The 18,960-nt window shown below is 32.4% G+C and overlaps 1 pseudogene; it reads right to left on the bottom strand.

The window, feature by feature from the left end:
- Positions 1-11,919: 11,919 nt before the first annotated feature.
- Positions 11,920-15,516, bottom strand: LOC120270787 (annotated as a pseudogene).
- Positions 15,517-18,960: the final 3,444 nt, after the last annotated feature.

Here is an 18,960-nt window from a genome sequence, read left to right as displayed (position 1 = left end):
GTGATTTATTTTATTTTATTTTATAATAATAATAATAATAATGAAAGCAAAATAATAAAAATTCTGTTATGGTTCTAACTAAAATGGTCAATCTTAAAAGTACCATAAGTGATATTCTTTCATGTTAACCTTTCTCAGCTGTTGGTAGATTAAGTGACTTATGGCGAGTCCCTAAATGAGGCGAGGATGGGGAGTCACTTCCCATTTATATTTCTTTGTTCAAGAATGAGTTTCCCCATCCCCATCCATCCTAATTGGGCACCTGGGAGAGAAAAACCTCACTCTTAGTCATGCAAGGATCTCCACTCCGTCTTTCTAATTTTTTTTTAAAAAAAACAGGAATATGAGATAATACTATGTTTTCATTTTTTTAAAAATTTATTTTAACCCCACATTATATATATAATTATATATATATAATTATATTAAAAAGAAAGTAGTCTCTTGGGGATTCCTCGCCCCATCCCTACAGTCATACCCAACCACCCCCCGGTATGGGACCGCTTTTAGTTGGCTACTTTTTTTTATTATTAAAGAGTAGGCACATGGATGAGATCGCTTTTGGTTGGGTGCGCTTTTGATTGGGTGTGAATTAATAAGTGAAATCTGCCCACGTGACAAACAATATTACTTTTTAAAAATATATATTATCGTTGCAAATTCCATACTATTTTACAACATTACCCCTCCATCAATCATTGTGCATATTATATTTGTATTTATAATTGGATGAGTGACACCAATCAATGATCTCAAATCTTTATATGTATATTTAAAAAAAAATAAATCATAAAGTATAATTAAATAATGTATAAAACATATGAAATAGAGAGAAATTGAGTTTGTATTATTCAAAAATTGGAAAATTTAGGTTATCGAGATGATGCACGTTGTCGTGAATAAGATAAAGTCAAGGATAGAAAGAAATGGTTTGTATTATTTTATAGCTTTACATGTATAAATAATTAAAATTAAATAAAATATCAAATATTATTTACAAGTAGTAAAATAAAATTGTATAAGAATCTTTCCGAAAGTTGACATCTGTATTTTATACTAATTTGTACTGTTATAATTAAAATTATATTTATTTTTTTTAAATCATTTTTTTAGGTTTCTGTACTGTATGTCCCAAATAAAAAAATAATAAAAGGACTCAAGTTGCAAATGACCACTTTGACCTTTTCAAACAACCACAAGCCCTTGTAATGCCTTTTTTTTAAAAAAAAAAAATTATTAATTGTAGAAATTATGATTTTATTTTTATCTTAACATCTATCATGTTCTTTCATATGTTAACCCTAAACAAAACATTTCTTAAAAAAAACCTAAGCCTTTGATGATCATTGGTTAGAGTTTGACACATATTCTTAAATTTCAAAAGTTCTATATAATATCTTAAAAAGTATTTTTATAAGGTTTTTTTTTTTTGCATAATTTCTTATAAAACATAAATAAAATAATATAAGAAGACAAAAAACAAAATCTTAAATATTTAAAAACAAATTAAAAATATGTTTTAAATATTGATTAGAAACAATGTTATTTTATTGAATATGTTAATGAGAAAAAATTCCAATTATTAGAGATATACATGAAAGTTTTTAAATTTAATTAATTCTAATTAAAATAAACATTTCAACATTAAAATCCCTAATAAAAGGACCTATTTTTGGTGTATATATATATATTTTTAAAAAGGCATATCCATGGACCATATGTTTTTTTTGGTAAAAAATAATATTAAAAAATTGGCATATCCATCTGTCAATCAACTTTACAGTGCCAAGTAAAGGACCTATTCTTTCAAAACGAGATCTTATCCGCACCTTTATTTATTTATCAGAAATAATAATAATAATAATCATATATGAATAAATAATATAATATAATATAATATAATTAAAACCATGAAAGAAATCAGCTGATTGTTTGATTTTATGTAAAATTAAGAAAAAGGGACCAAATAGGTCTGTATGTTTTTTAACCGTCCCCTTTTAAATTCAATATTTTTTAATTTGATTATATTTTTATGAAATTAATTTTTTACTTTTCATGCACATGATTTTGTAAAATTTTATTTTATTTTGATAAAACATTTTTAGGGGTTGTATACTGTGTGCATCTTTAAAAGATCGTTTAATTTTATGTATTTCTAAAAAACAATTATGTATATCATTTAAAATATTAGCTGTTCTTTATATGCGGTTGAATTTAAAAAAAATTAAAATGATGAAAAAAAAACCAAAGCCTTTAATGATCATCAGTTAGTGAATTATAAATATCCTTAAAATTTCAGAAATTATATATAATATCCAAATACTAATCTGAATCTTGGATAGACTTTTATCAAATTTTTAGATCTATATAATTATACAATATAAAAAAAAACAAAAAACAACAAAAAGAATCAAATATCATTATTTGACAAATTAAATATATAATATTAGAAGCAATGTTATTATTTTATTAAATATATTAATGAGATGCCGGGAGCATGAGGAAAGATTCCAATTATCACAGATTTTATAATATTTTTACACTTAATTAATATTAATTATTAAGTTAATTATATTTATTTATCAATATGGATATTTTTTAAATTGATAATTAAATAGATTTATTTAAAATAATTAATACAAAAATTATAAAAAATCTGTAAGGGATAAATTTAGTGATTGGTTGAAATCATGGACTGTTTACCAAACATAAGCCAAAAAATAGTCATTTTATATATAAAAAAAGTATATATATTGAATAAATATAAATATTTTGTAACTAAATAAATTTATTTTTTAACAAATGTATATAAAACAAAAACATTAATTTAGCAAATAATGTAGCCAAAGAAACGTCTCACTTGCCATTCAAATATGAATTGTGAAAATGAATAAATTCTTTCAAATATTAAATTATAAAATAATAACCGTATTTCCGAGGTTGTAAATTATTTCAGCTCAATTTTAATAGAATTTTTCTTTTTGGCATGGATTCAATGCATTATACTACATGTATTAGATAATATTTGACACATACCAGTATATTTTAAGATAAATAATTTATGTGATTTTTTTTTTTTCAAATGAGTATCATGGTCAATACTTCAATGTCTTTGAATTCTAAAAGTTCAGTGTTGTAACTGCATAAAACCATTTATTAGAAAAAAATAAAAATAAAAAATTATAAATTTTTATGAGTATATTGATAGTTTATATATTACAATATCAGACATTCAGCAGGGGTAAGAAAATAACTGAAGTAGATAACTGATTTTCTTTTTTTTGAAAAGGGAATGACTGATTTTCCCACTCATTTAAATATTTTTCAATGAAATAAGGAAAAAATATATATATAAATTCAAAAGTTTTTTTTAATTTTTTTATTTCTGCAAAGTTAACAGCTTCAAAAAAGTAATTTTTTATGTTTTTTTAATTATTTAAATGATGTGTAATTTTTTGTTTAGAATAAATTATGATGTATTGGATTAGAATTTTCAATTTTGAACAAGTGTATAGTATCACGTGTAATAAAAAAGAATAAAAGTACCAACCTTTTTTTCTTTTGGGAAAACGAGATCCATGCACAGTTTTTTTAGTACTTATTTCCTTTCATAAATAATAGTGTCCGTAAATATGGGCTGGGGTAGGTGCAAAAGAAAGAAATAATAATATATTAAAAGATAGGACCCAAGAGTTCTTAGTTATTTTTTTAAGGTGTAAATATCAAAATAGTCTCTTTATTTTTTGTTTTTTACCCTTTTAATCCTTCTAATATAAAATTTATTTTTTTGGTCATTGTATTTGTACATTTTCGTCTTTTAGTTGTAAAATCCATCTTTATGGTCATCGTATTTACACATTTTCATTCTTTTTGGTCCCTCTAATTCATCAACTAGAAGGACCAAAAGAGCAAATCCGTTAATTAGAGAGACTAAAAAAGACAAAAATGTGAAAATACGAGAACTAAAATGACGGATTTTATATTAGATGGATTAAAAGAGCGGAAAACGTAAAATAGAGAGACTATTTTGATATTTTAACCTTTTTTTATTTAATATATCCACTGATATGATTAAGCAGGTGTGCAACAAATGGGAAATAATATATATATATATATATATATATATTAGAAGATAAGGCTAATGACTCATGCGTCATATTATTATTATTTTTTTAAGTGGATAAACCACAATTGCATTAAAAGAGAGGAAAACAGTACAAAAAAAACAAAACAGACAAACAACTCCACTAGAAGTGGAAACAAAAGCACACAACAGGGGAAACAAACACTAAGAGACGAGACAGTGCACTGAGACACTGGGAGGAGGAGAGAGGGACTCCTCCAAGACACAGCAGCATATCAGCTGGACAACTAGCCGGAAAACTTGTCGTGCCTGTCAGGATCCGGCTCCTCGAGAGGGAGGCTTGAAAACTGGATACAGCGTCGAACCACACCAATAGACTCCTCAAGCTTGTGCATCTCCCTAGCAGGAACCACTGGAATCCAAGAGAGGTACATGTAACAAATTTTCAAAAATAAAGCAAGCAAAGAAATAAACACTGAACTGAAAACACATTTATTTCTAGCAAGCCAAAATTGCCACAAAATCACTCTAGCAACCAAAGAGCAGAGCAGTTTGAGACGAGGGCTAAGCTCTCGATACCACAGTACCCATAAGTTTGAGCAGGACAAGGGGGCACGTGGGAAGGAAAAAGGGAGAGCAAGACGGTCCCAGATGTCTCGAGCCAAAGGGCACCTAAAAAACAGGTGATCAATCGACTCAATAGCAGAGTAACACAGGAGGCAGGTTGCCGTAGGGAGTTTGTTGCAACTACGGGCAAAACGGGTGTCAAGTGTGAGGATCTTCTTGTCCCAGGCAGGTTGCTCATGAGTCATTGTCATTTGTCAAGGTTGTACATGCCCACTATACCTTTTTGGTGTTTAATTGGGGCTAAAAATTCAATATTATAATTCTTTTATAAAATACTGTATTAATGGAAAATTTTTATTTCAATTAAGTAAATTTTGATTTAGTTAATACAAAATAATAGTTTAGCAAAACTAGAGTGAACCATTATTACACTTATTTACACATATCAAAGTGAGTTCGGTATTTGTAGAGTTAATGTGCAGATTTATTGTTAGTTATTGTATATTAACACTATTAAGAGAATGTTATGTATAGTTAGTTGTTATCAGATTATATTACTTTGTTTGTATATATTGAGTGCGGTTTTTTTTTAAAAATTTGTTTAGAATAAAAAAAAAAATAAAGTTTCTTTGAAATTTAGGAATGATCTTCAAGTTAATTTTACATAAAATTACAAACAAAATTTATAGGCATATATATTTCAAAACATTTTCTCTTAATCCAATATTTTTTATTAATTAAATTATTTTTTATAAATTTATTATTTTATTATTAGGGAGATTGATATCTTATATCTTTTTATCTCACGAAATAATAATAATAATAATAATAATAATAATGGTTTTAAAAAATAATAATTTTTTAGATATCTTTTTTTTTTAATAAAAAAAGGATTTTTGAGATATTTACATGACAGTTTAATATATATTTATATATAGACCAATGATGGAGCTAAAAAATTTTTATAAGGGGTAAATAAAATCTTGTAAATCAAAGTTTGAATACAATCAAAATTATATAATAACACAAGTTAAAATATCATAACTAGTTAAAGTCTTTTACATAAACAACTAATACAAAACATTAACTAGAACAAATTCATAATTGACATCTACGAGTTTTCATATTTTGAAAACAATGAATAATAGTTTCATTATCTATGCAATCAAAAAAATATCTTTCTCAATGTACGTCACCAAGCAATCGGGTTAAGAATTGATCACCAATTCTATTGCGCAATCGAGTCTTCACAATTTTCATTGCAAGGAAAACCCTCTCCACAGTTTCAGTTGAAATTGGTAAAATTAGAGCTAGATTTATAAACCTATAAACCAACGGATATAAAATAATTGTTTTTGTTCTCGCCATTCTTTTTGAGACATTTCTAAGTCTATTGTTGTTTTTTTCTTGAAATACCGCTCCATAAAATCTCTACATAAATAAGAATAAAAAAAGTAAAGTCCATTGTATTGAAATATCTCAACACAAAATTCCTATAATTAAATTTCAATTAACCCAAATCCAACACAAGATCAAAGAATAATTAGAAACGTGTGAAAGAATCTAATAATGAGAACCCTAAAATCTAAATAATGAGAAAAAAACATTGTTCTTAACCCTAATTGAAGACAAAGATAAGAGAGAATGAGAGATAGTGTACCAAATCCCAGAGGCCGGAGCTTGGTGGTGATGACTGATGAGTGATGAAGGCTAGTAATCATGGTGAAGATGAGAAACAAACGCCCAAAGATTCCTATGGATGAGATGGGAGCGTGACTAATTGAAGATTATAACCTTATACTTAACCCTAATTGAAGACAAAAAATGAGGGAGATAGTGTACCAAATCCCGGAGACCGGTAGGCGGAGCTTGGTGGTGATGACTGATGAGGGTGAGAAATCAAGGTGAAGATGAGAAACAAATGCCCAAAGATTACTATAGATGAGACGAGAGCATGACTTCATCGGCTTTCTCTTCCAAAGACTTTCATAGAGAAAAGTAAGAGAGATGATCCAACGGACCAGTTCCATGATAGTTACTATAGAACCGAGATGTGGCTCAACCTCATCCATTGGATTACCTTGATTTAATAACTTCTAAAGTAAAGGGCATTGATTTTTTAAGATAATTACCAATATATCCCTAGATTATATAATAAAAAATAATAAAATTTATAAACCCATAGCTAAGATTGAGCCACGTCTTGTTCCGTAGTTACCACGGAACTGAGTCTACCGGATAAAAATTCAAAAAGTAAAGGGTAACTGATAAATATTTATGTTTTGTGACTTGTGAGGATGAATATGTAAATATAATTTTATAAAAGCGAATATAAATTATATATTTTTATAGGGGTGAAAATACAAATATTCCTATCATAACTTATAAAAAAATAGAAGAGGGCAAAGGAAATATTAAAAAAATATATTATATAATATGATAAAAAAACTTTAAAAGAAATTTTTTTTTTTTCAAAACTAAAAAGGGGCAATTGCCTCCTCGTATATAGATAAAAGAAACATAAACTGTGGACATTTGTAGAACATCCGTAGTTAAGCACAGTAAAAATTAAATAACTACATTGAGTTTTAAGTTTTAGTTTTTATACTTACTATAGTGCTAGTGGAAATATGGTTGAATGATTAAGACTTGCTTAGATACTGTGCAAAAACTGATTGAACGGTTCAGATCAGAAAAACTATTAAATAAACAATATATAACCATTAAATTAAAATCCAAGATAACAATTTTTGTAGATTTAAAATCTACAAACCTACTCAGATGATCTACTCCCATATATATATATATATATATATAAAATTATATAAAATATATTACTAACGTGACAGTGATATGTCTAATCACATAAATTTTAAAGCATGAACAAATTTATATAATTTAGAAAGTAAAATAACACGCTCGTTTAATTAGTAAAATAAAATGAGTTGAAAATGATGAACAATTCACGGTAACAAATCAATGCAGTGTATTGATTAAAGTTACATTATTTTCCATTAGATTTTAACACCTTTTGATTTAGCATATACCTTATAGTGTAAAAGAAAATATTAATAAGTAATTGTTTTATTTATAATTTTTTTAAAATTCCTAAAATAAATATAGGATAAAATATGCTTTTTTTTTTAAATAAAAATAATTTCATATAGAATTTAAGGCAAGGAACTGAGGGGAGTGCTTTCAAGCTTCAATACACGTTTTCTTGCCTAATAAATAATCTAACATTTAAATTTACATTTTAACTAATAAATAGATGTTGTTAATATTATTATTTTTTTCTAAAAATATTAATAACCACATTCATGAAAATAGTAAAAATCTCGTAATATACATTGGTGAGTAAGTCTAATTTAATATTTATCTATTTTAAAATAAATAAAATAAATTCGAAACTCAAAAGATATAATGTTCTAATTAACTGAAAGTATGGTAGGACAGTTTAATAATTATATTTTAAATACATAAATTTTAATTTTTTTTATAAATATAACAAATTTATATACAATTTAGAAGTATGCACACAAGAAAAATAATAATTTATTTATGTATTTTTATTTTGCTAATGGAGTAATTAAATTATGAGTAGGAATATGCATAGTATCAGAAATTGGACATCCAACCAAGTACTCTCATTTTGAGATATAAAACTAAAGTGATAAGTCTAAGCTCACGTGAAAGACTTAAAAATCACTGATTATCACAAAAAAATATTTGAACTCAAGATGATAAAAATTTTCTATCTCAACTTAGAACAAATGGGTAGCACGTTCGCTGTCAGCATGCTCTTATAATCAAGATCTTTGACATCAATCTTAGGTACCATTATATTCGGTACTTTCAAATATCAAATTTTTATACAATAAAATCAGTACTACCGGATAAAAGATCTATCATAAATTTTCATTTGGGCCATTTAATAAAATAGCCCTCTAATTAAACCGAATGACCCTAGAACCATAACATCACCCACATGAGTGATGTGATATATCGATGTACTCGAGTCAGTCACCATCATACTGACCTATCTGACATAGCATTTTTTTAAATAAAAAAATCATGATCATTTTTAACACTTGAATTGCTTTTTCTAATCAATAAGTTGGCTTTATTCTTGGTTTTTTGACCAATATAAAAAAATTATTAAACTTTTAAATAATTTTTTTAAAAATATATAAGTGTGTTTTTTTAATTTAAATCCCTTATTTCTTTTATAATTAACATATTATCTTTTCCCTTTGATTATTTAACCCAAATTTTATTTAAAAAATATGTATTTTTTTTAATTTATTAAAAAAAATTAATTTTAAAGAATATATTTGAATATGAAAACACAAAATTTAAAATTTTAACTTTTAAAATTATTCAACCTTTAATGAAACAACTTTTTAAGCAATATATAAGTGTGGCTTTTTATTTGTATTATAATTAACAAAAACTCTTTGATTACTTAACCAAAATTTTGCTTAAAAAAATAATGTAATTTTTTTTAATTTATTAAAAAATTAATTTAAATAATATATTTGAATATGAAAACACAAATTTATTTTTTAATTAAATCGTTAAATCAATAATAAATTTTAAAATTATTTAAAATTAAAAAGCATAATTGCATTTAAATATAAAGTAAAGTTACATCATATATTTCTCCCTTGTCTAGGGCAAGTAGTTCTATAATGACCGGGTTGTGTACATATAGAGCATAAATTATGTCTAGTAGCATAAATTACATTATTAATTTTTTTAATAAATTAAAAAAATACATATTTTTTTAAATAAAATTTGGGTTAAATAATCAAAGAGAAAAGATAATTTGTTAATTATAAAAGAAATAAGGGATTTAAATTAAAAAACACACTTATATATTTTTTTTAAAAATTATTTAAAAGTTTAATAAATTTTAAAAGTTTAATAATTTTTTTTTAAAAAAATTTGGTAAAAAAACTCAAGAATAAGCCAACTTATTGATTAGAAAACAATTCATGGGTTAAAATGAAAAAAATCAGGATTTTTTATTTAAAAATGCCATCTCAGCGCCCAGTCAGCATATCACATCACCCATGTGGATGACGTGATGGTCCTAGGACCATTTTCACAATTAAAATCGCCATAGAATCATTTAGTTTAATTAAAAAAAAGAGGGTTATTTTATTAAATGACCCTTTTCATTTTTAAAACATTGACAATGAAAATTTATCCTTGATATCTAAAAAGGAAGCCTGTCCTCTTAATGGCAGGCGACATCTCACGCTTATCAACACCTTATAAATATATTTTTAATTTTCTGTTTAAAGGTAAGGAAAAAAGTACTAATAATTTAGTCTTCACGAGAATCAAGGTTTTTTACTTGATATTTTACAATGGTTTGCAATAATTGACCACACTTTGATATGTATATGCCAGAGAGAAAACCCCATCTCAAAGTCCTTGACTCCTTGGCCAAGTTGCAAAGGACAAAGAAAATTAAAAAAGGGTACGTTTTTTAACATATTTAATATTTTTATAAAAATAATAAGTAATAAATACGGATATAAAAATATTTAAATATTACTTGTAATCTATTCGTATATTTACATCAAGTTTGCTATATAAAATATTATTAGTGTCTCACAGAAAAAATGGGTTCAAAATTTTTCTCACATAAGACAAACGTATATGTTTTGAGCGATTAACTTCGTATCTATGCACACATCAATACATAATTTAATTATATCTCATAAAAAAATTTAAGAGCATGTTTAGTTATAAAATAAAAATATACGTATAATTTTATTATGTAAGAAGTGCACGTGATTATTGAAAAACCTATAACATATTTTATTCTTACAAAACGAGTGTTTCGTTAATAAAATAAAATAAAATTATGGAAATCAATCGATTGGTGATCGAACCACTAATGGACCAGTGGTCGGTCACCAGAGACCGATCAAACCACCAGTGGACCGTTGGCACGTCACCAGAGGCCAACCAGCTGATGGTCGAACCATCAGTGGATCGGTCGTCAGTTGCCGGAGGCCAAATGGTAGGTGACCGGACCACTGGTGGACCGTTGGCATATCACCGGAGGCAGACCGATTGGTGGTCGGACCACAGGCCGAACCAGTGGCAGTCGTTAGAGGCCAGCCAGACCACCAGTGGACCGGTGGCTGGATGAAAAAAGAGAGACTTTTTACAATGAAAAAACTATTCCACTCTTAATAGAATATTTTTTTATGCTATAATACTTATATTATGACATAATTTTATATTCTAAATAAATACCCAAACAACCAATATGGTATAATTCTAAAAAAATGTTAAATTATGGCATATTGTACGAATTATATCATAATTTTGGTCTATCCAAACAGAGAATAAATATTTTTCTAAAAAATGTTAAAATTTTGATTAATTTTTATAACTTTAAATTCAAAATAAATCAAGGAAATTATTCCTTATAGTTAATTAATTAATTAATTAATAATTGAGCAGAAGAATGTTTTGATTAAAATTATGAAATAAAAAAAAAGGAACCAAGTGCAACTCATAAGTAAGATATTGATATATGAATTAAAGCTTAACAATTAAAAATTTTACCAATGGCTTTTGGGTCAATTGGTATCGGGTCTCTTCGTAGGGTGTTTGTTTCGGGGAGGACCCGGGATCGAACCTCATGTCATACACAAGGTGAGGGCACGTGGGTGTTGAGCATTGCTCCCCACACGTGCACGTCCGTGGGTTCTGGTGTTTGTCGCCTTTTCTAAAAAAAACAATCAAAAATTTTGGTTGAATACAAAATTATTTAAAATAAACTTGACAAATTGTTTTTAATTGAAACATCAAAAACAAATTAACACAAACCAAAATTTCAAATTATTATTTTCTCTTCAAAACTATTTGCTGAGAGTGGCGAAGCATGGAAACCACTTGACATAGTCCTTGAGAGTTTTTTTTTTAATTATTATTTTTCAAGTGATCAGAATGCATTTAGAGAGCAGAAAAGTTAGATCTTGATATCAACTTATTTATAATTGATCTAAAATTTTATTACAATGAAATGACTTCGACAAATTGAGCCAACCGAAGCTTCTCCTTCCAATTCTTCACAAAGTTTGAAGATAAACTGCACCTTTCATTTGAAGAAAAGAACACTGATAAACTACACAACACATTCTAGAGGCCTTGCAAATTTTTACTTGTACATATACTGTAACAATAGGACTTGCCAAACCTTGTGCAAATCTTGCAAATAATATCAATCTGTGGAGCTAATTTCAAACAATAAGTGCGCAATTAGATACAATGCAAGCAACCAATGGTTCATATGGATATGCTATGCTATTCGGAACGCCACGGCCCGTCACACCGGGACCGGAGGTAGGAAGGAGAAGTTCGTATGGAGGTACACCAGCTCCGCTCGCTCTTGAGATGGAAGTTCTTGTTTCTCTTGTGTATGATGTCCTCAATCTCGACCAATTTTGCGGAGAATGTTTCAAAATAGTTCACTATTTGCCGATCCTTGATCCAGTTGAGCGTGTGAATCGTGCAAACTGACCCGGATACTCCTCGCCGGAGAATGCGCCGATAAGGTGTCCCTGGACTCGCCATTACTTGAGTAGCTTGAAGTTGAGATGGCACTCGAGTGATGTAAAAGTGTATTGATGATTCAATATGAAGTCCTCGTAGTCGGCTCATCTTCTTGTGGAATGAGTTTCTTCATTAGAGTAGGCCGATTCGGCATGTAGCCTCCGAATGGGTATTGACCAAAGTTTACAGCTGCATGTTGTCCTCGAGCAGTCCCATATCATGATAGTCGAATGTTGATCAGGTCTTCTTGGTTGTTTAACTTTGGCCACCATGGTTCGCTCTTTCTTGTCCGCATGACCTTTGTTCTTAATCTCATCCCACCAATCTTGGAGCTCGTGTCGGAAGTAACAGCTTCGGCTTTGGTGTAGAAATGGTTCACATAGTCGCGGACCCAATCTTGTATCGCCGACCGGATGAGCGAGCATCATCGCGCGCGTAAGGGTAGTCCTCTATGACAAGCTTTATGCCACAAGGCATCGAGGGGTCCTCTACATGTTGAAGACTACTCAGAGTGCACATTGGTTATTAGAGAAGCTGAGTATTAGAATGCCATGTACGTATGTTGCATGAGAATGGTCGCTTGTGTTATCCTATGTTAAGGTTTTAGTAGTCAGTCAAGACTTATTTTTTTGTCTAAGTTAGGTTAAGTCTTCATAGCATGTCAGGGTTGATCGCTTTTTGAGGTCTTGTCTCTTTATATATGAGAGAATAGTTTGTATTGAGAGTAGTGAGAAGTATTTTGAATATCAAGTGCTCTTCTTCTTCTTCTTACTCTTCACTCCACCAGCTTCTTGTTTACACTTAACATCTCACTCCTAACACCATCAGTGGTATCGTGAGCTATGGAAAGCTCCGCTGAAACCAAGTGCGACTCCGACCAGCATCCCTATTTTTCAAAGGAGAAAAACTTCGATCGCGGAGCCTCAAAATAAAGACTATGTTTCGTTCCAAACGGCTGTGGAACATTGTAGAGAATGGTTTCAGTGAGGATGGAAATGAAGGAGCTGTTGAAAAGAGAAGAGATGCGGATGCGAGTGCCCTGTATCTCATTCAACAAGGTGTCGATGAGAAGATTCTTATACGCATTACAGAAGCTGAAACTGCAAAGCAAGCATGGGATATACTGCATAAAGAGTATCAAGGATGCTCTAAAATTCTCTCAGTGAAACTCTATTCTCTCAAGTCTGAGTTGGAAACACTGAGAATGAAGAATGGTGAAAAGGTTCAAGACTATATAACTAAAGTCTTGGAGATTGTCTATCAGTTGAGAGTTCTCGGTGAATCGATGGATGAAGCAGCGGTTGTTGGGAAAATCCTGAGAAGCCTCAGTTCAAACTTCAAGCACGTTGTGTCTTCCATTGTAGAAGCCAAGGATCTTGGAAAGCTCAAAGTGGATGAGCTTAGCAGTTCTCTCAAGGGACATGAAACAATATTAACCTTGTGATCAGAAGAAGAAGCACCCCTTCAAGCTATGATCAGTGAACTTGGGGACATTAGCATCCGTGGAAGTCGAAGCCGGGGTCGTGGTTTCTTTCGTGGTCGCTTCCGGGGTCGAGGCAGGGGTAGGACCTCAACACCCCTGTATAAACAGGAGGACTCCAAACAAAAACAACAAAGGTTTGGAGAAGAAGATGCTAAACAAAAGCAACGACCTCCAGTTCAATGCTACATTTGTAAAAAATATGGGCACACTAAATCCCAGTGTTGGTACAATGAAGCAAATTTCACTGAAGAAGAAGCTAAAGAGGGTGAAGAAAGTGAAGAAGGAATGGTGTTTATGGCCATTCTAGAAAAGGAAGACATAAATAGTAAGAAAGCAACTGAAGAAGATGAGTTACTTATGGCTACTCAAGATGATAGTACCAACGAAATTATGCTTGTGGGAAGTCTACTGTATCTCACGCACACTCGCCCGCACTCTAATGTACTGCCGTCTCGACTCGTGGCTGTATATGCATTGTCCCTCAATGCACCATCTCGGAGCGGTAAAGCGTATTATGCATTACATCGTTGGTACTATCAACTTTGGGCAGTTATATGAGCGCATCGATAATTTCAAGTCGGAAGGATACACGGACGAAATGATCGGGCGGATCCATTGATGATCGGAAAAGCACAACTGGTTGGGTGTTTAGTCTTAGCTCGGCTGCTGTAGCATGGTGTTCAAAGAAGCAAGAAATCACAGCATTGTCGAGCACCGAAGCCGAGTATGTCTCTGCGACTTCGGCAGCCTGTCAAGCTATGTGGATGCGACGACTTCTAGAAGACATGAATGAGAAACAATTGGAAGCTACAATTATTTATTGCGACAACAAATCTGCAATAGCGATCGCTAAGAACCCGGCCATGCATGGCGGACTAAGCACATCGACACTCGGTTCCATTTCATTCGAGGATTAATTACCGATGAAGCAATCAAACTTCTCCACTGCAGCACCAACGAACAAGCAGCTGACGTTCTTACCAAAGCGCTGACCGTCAAGAAGCATGTTCACCTTATCGAGCGACTTGGAGTCAAACAAATCTCTGAGTAAGTGAGTGTGTTGAAGACTACTCATAGTGCACATTGGTTATTAGAGAAGCTGAGTATTAGAATGCCATGTACGTATGTTGCATGAGAATGGTCGATTGTGTTATCCTATGTTAAGGTTTTTAGTAGTCAGCAAGACTTATTTTCGTCTAAGTTAGGTTAAGTCTTCATAGCATGTCGAGTTGATCGCTTTTTGAGGTCTTGTCTCTCTTTATATATGAGAGAATGGTTTGTATTGAGAGTAGTGAGAAGTATTTGAATATCAAGTGCTCTTCTTCTTCTTACTCTTCACTCCACCAGCTTCTTGTTTATACTTAACATCTCACTCCTAACACCATCACTACAGCCATGCCTCTGAAAATGAAAGTGATCAAAATAGTTATCACCTTATGCAGACAACCACATCAAGAAGAATAATAATAATAACAACAACAACAACTGCAAATGCCTTTGAAGATTTGAATTTTAAAGAAAAGTGATGACTGCTCCAAGGATTTTGCAAGGAATACACAAAACCTTTACCTTCGGATCAGGTCAGCCGGCAGTGCTTCCATATCAAATCGCCACACGCTCTTATAAGCTCGAACTAAGCTCCGATGAGTACTTCCCCGGGCTAAAGCAGGCCCTCAATAATGCCACCACCATTTATTAAACTTTGGCGTACAATACGTTGATTTCCATTGTGTATCGAATATGTGGATGCAGCAGCTTGAAAAATTGGGTGCATGAAACTAAACCGCCTATGAGCAGACAATTATGTAGGGTTCCATACATGCATGAGTCCTCAACCTAGAAATTCAAAACCACATTAGTTACCTAAAGCATCTCTCTCAGTATACACGAAGAAAAAGTGTTTATTTGCATTCAAATGTTGCCTGAATGCAGAGGATTCTCCAGCGGTGGATGACGGGAAAGCAATTAAGAGAGCATTTCGACTTGGGTAAGAAAAAGAAAGTTTTTCACGTGATTGCGTGATTGCGGAGGATTCTCTAGAGGAGGGAGATCATGAAACATCCTTTAAGATGGGGTTGACATTTACCACTTGAGACTTTCTTACACTGCTTAAGAAAAATGACTTCAGGTGTACAACTATTACGCTCGTGTTTAACTATTAGGATCTTCGCTTTAAGTCCCGACTCATGACACATTGATTAATAGTCGCTTTTCATGAATGTGTGTTGTTTAACCCCTTTTTAATGTTGTACGTCATGCGGGTGTTCAAGTTGATGCGCATGTTATGCAAACCGTTGTGAGCATTCGAATGTACAGACACTTGTTTCGTTATACGAGGGTCGAGTCGTGAGTGTCCAAAGTCCGAGCGGACGTTGTAAATGTTGTAAATTTTGTAAATCTTTTATAAATAAAACGAAACAAGCTTATTTGACTGTGAACTTTTGAAATTTAAACATAGACCTAGTAAAAACAAACAATGTGGGAAACAAAAGAACGTCATTGTAAACAATAGAAAATACGTAAATATGTTTAAACAGCCACAACGGTGTTTAAGAAAAAGTTACTCTTTAAACAATGACAACGGTGTAAACAATAGAAAAAGTTAAACACTACTCAAGTTACTCTTTAAACAATGACAACCAGTGCTTAAGAAAATACGTAAAGATGTTTAAACAGATGACCCGAGAGGTACCCATCTTCAACGCGATGTCGCTGAAAGCATTCAATTTAAACAATAACATATTATTTACATGATATAGACTTTTAGTTAAACAGCTTAACCGTGTTTTTTTAAACACTATATGTATCTGCTTTAAACATAAAAAAAGCTTGACGCTTTACACGAGACTCATGTTGAGTTGAGAACTTTCATTCGAACGATGACAATATGTCTTCCTCGCGACAGATGACATATATTTCCCTTTTTGCCCTTGGGATGGAGGGAAAAAAATACCGCCCAATCACATCACGCCTAGTCTAACCTCTATGCATACAACCGTGTACTTTTTTTGTTTGCCTTTTCCGATCGCTGCTTTGTTCTTTACATCTTCTACTTCTTCTTCTTCGTCTTCTTTTTGTTCTTCATTTCATTTGGTTTGTACGATTTGGTTTTTGATCGATATATTATGGAGAGTTTTTTGTGGTATTGCTAGATTCAACGGGGAGGAAGAGTGCTAATTTTTCACGGCTCCGGACTTCTTGGGAGTTGGTGTTAGCTGAGATATGTGAGCGATGGGGTCTCGAAGTTTCTCTTGTCGTGGGTTAAGTTCATCACACGGATGGACATAAAAGCGGGTTGCCCAATCGAAAACGATGTTGACTTCCAGCGGATGTGTCACGTCCACTCCATCTTCAAATGTGCAGTAGTTGATCTTGTCGTCGAGACGTAAAAATGTGCCATTGCGAATCCTAATGAAAACGAGGTTTACTCGTAGTAAGTTCCTTTTTCTTTTAATTATTCCGGTTATGCGGGGTCATTATTGTTTAAATATGTCCGTCACTGGTTAACATATTTTACTAGTCCTTTACGTTATTAGTTAATTGCTTAAGTATTTAATGTAATGTTTAACTATTGTCATTATCGCTTAAACATTATATTCTCCGCTTAACATATTGATCTTTTTCATTTGATCGAAGTGTTGGCAGGGGAATCGATTCACTGAGTGCTCCCATTCATCCCCATGGTGACTCCCGACGGTGTGGGATGTCTTCCTTCCTCGTCCGATCATTCGAAGTGTTGTCGCTGGATATTGGACAACGCTTTTGACGGTGTCGAACATTTCGGGGATGTACTTGAAATCATGCAATCAAAAGGAATTTTGACTTCAAATTCATAAAGAACGAAAAAAACATCGGAGTGATCGTGGAATGCGTCTGCCGATGGTTGTCGTTGGCGCCTTCATGCATCAAAAGAGTATAACAAAAAAAATACTTTTCGAATCAAGACAATCAACCCGTCACACACTTGCGGTGGTGGCATAGGTTCGGCGTCACATCCGAAAGCGTCCAAAAAATGGGTTAGCGCACGAGTGATTCAGAACCTCAAGGGACCAGTCCCTTGTACAAGGCCATCGACATTCAGAAGGACATGTTGCGGGAACATGGTGTCCACATACCATACAAGCAGGCTTGGTTGGGAAAAGAGCATGCCCGGGTGGTCCTCGACGGCAGTGACATCTCCAGCTATGACTGTTTGCTTTGGTATGTGGATAAGGTGGCTGAGACAAATCCCGGCAGCGTTGCGATCGTGGAGAGAGACGGTGATCGTTTTAAACGTGCATTCTTTTCTTTCAGCGCGTGTATTGTGGGATTCAAGAGGGCTTGCAGGCCGCTGCTGTTTCTCGATGGTACCCACCTCCTTGGAAAATATCGGGGTACACTACTGGGTGCCACAGGGAAAGATGGTAACAATGGTTTTTTCCACGTCGCCTTCGGTATAGTCGACAACGAGACCGATGCCAATTGGACTTGGTTCATATCTAAGTTAGGCGATGCCTTATACGAGGTGGAGATTATCATGAGATAATTACCTTCGTGTCGGACAGGTCCAAGGGCCTTGTGAGCGCAATTGCGAGAGTCTTCCCTTCTTCGCCACATGCGTACTGTCTTCGACATTTGGAGGCCAATTTTATGAAAGCCAATGTCAGACTTGGGAAGGCATTGAGGGAGGAGTCTTTGGTCTATATGCTTCCGCATTGCGTGGGCATCCACGGCTAAAAGATTTCAATGATACCGTGAATGAACTGCAGGCCATATCACCCGAAGCTCATCACCTGGTTGATTAATAAATCGGATATGGCACATTGGTCGAATTATCTGTTCGGGAGGTGATCGTTGGGGTGAGATGTATTCGAACGTCGCGGAGTCGTTCGATGCTTGGATCAAGGAAGCTCGTCATTTACGGTGACGAAAAATGGTCGACTCCATAAGGTCTGCGAATGTTGGTTTTACACTTAACATTTAGTATTACCCTTTTAAACATTCTCAATCTTTGTTTAATTACACTTGTCTGACTTTAAATATTAATCATTTCGTTTAAATAATTACAATAATGTTTAAACATATCGACGAATTATTTAACCATCACTGTCTTTGTTTAACCTTTTTTGCCAGGTTCAAGTTGATGCGCATGTTATGTAACCGGCGTGAGCAAGCGACCAAATGGGAGACCTACTTATGCCCAGACATACATTCGAAGTTAGAGATCATTGTTGAGGGACGGACGAAATCTTCGTGTTGGTCGTTG

This window comes from Dioscorea cayenensis, chromosome 10, assembly GCF_009730915.1.
Source record: "Dioscorea cayenensis subsp. rotundata cultivar TDr96_F1 chromosome 10, TDr96_F1_v2_PseudoChromosome.rev07_lg8_w22 25.fasta, whole genome shotgun sequence".
In the NCBI taxonomy this organism is placed as follows: Eukaryota; Viridiplantae; Streptophyta; class Magnoliopsida; order Dioscoreales; family Dioscoreaceae; genus Dioscorea; species Dioscorea cayenensis.
Note: the sequence above shows the minus strand (reverse complement) of the source record. Positions and strands in the feature narration are given on the sequence as shown.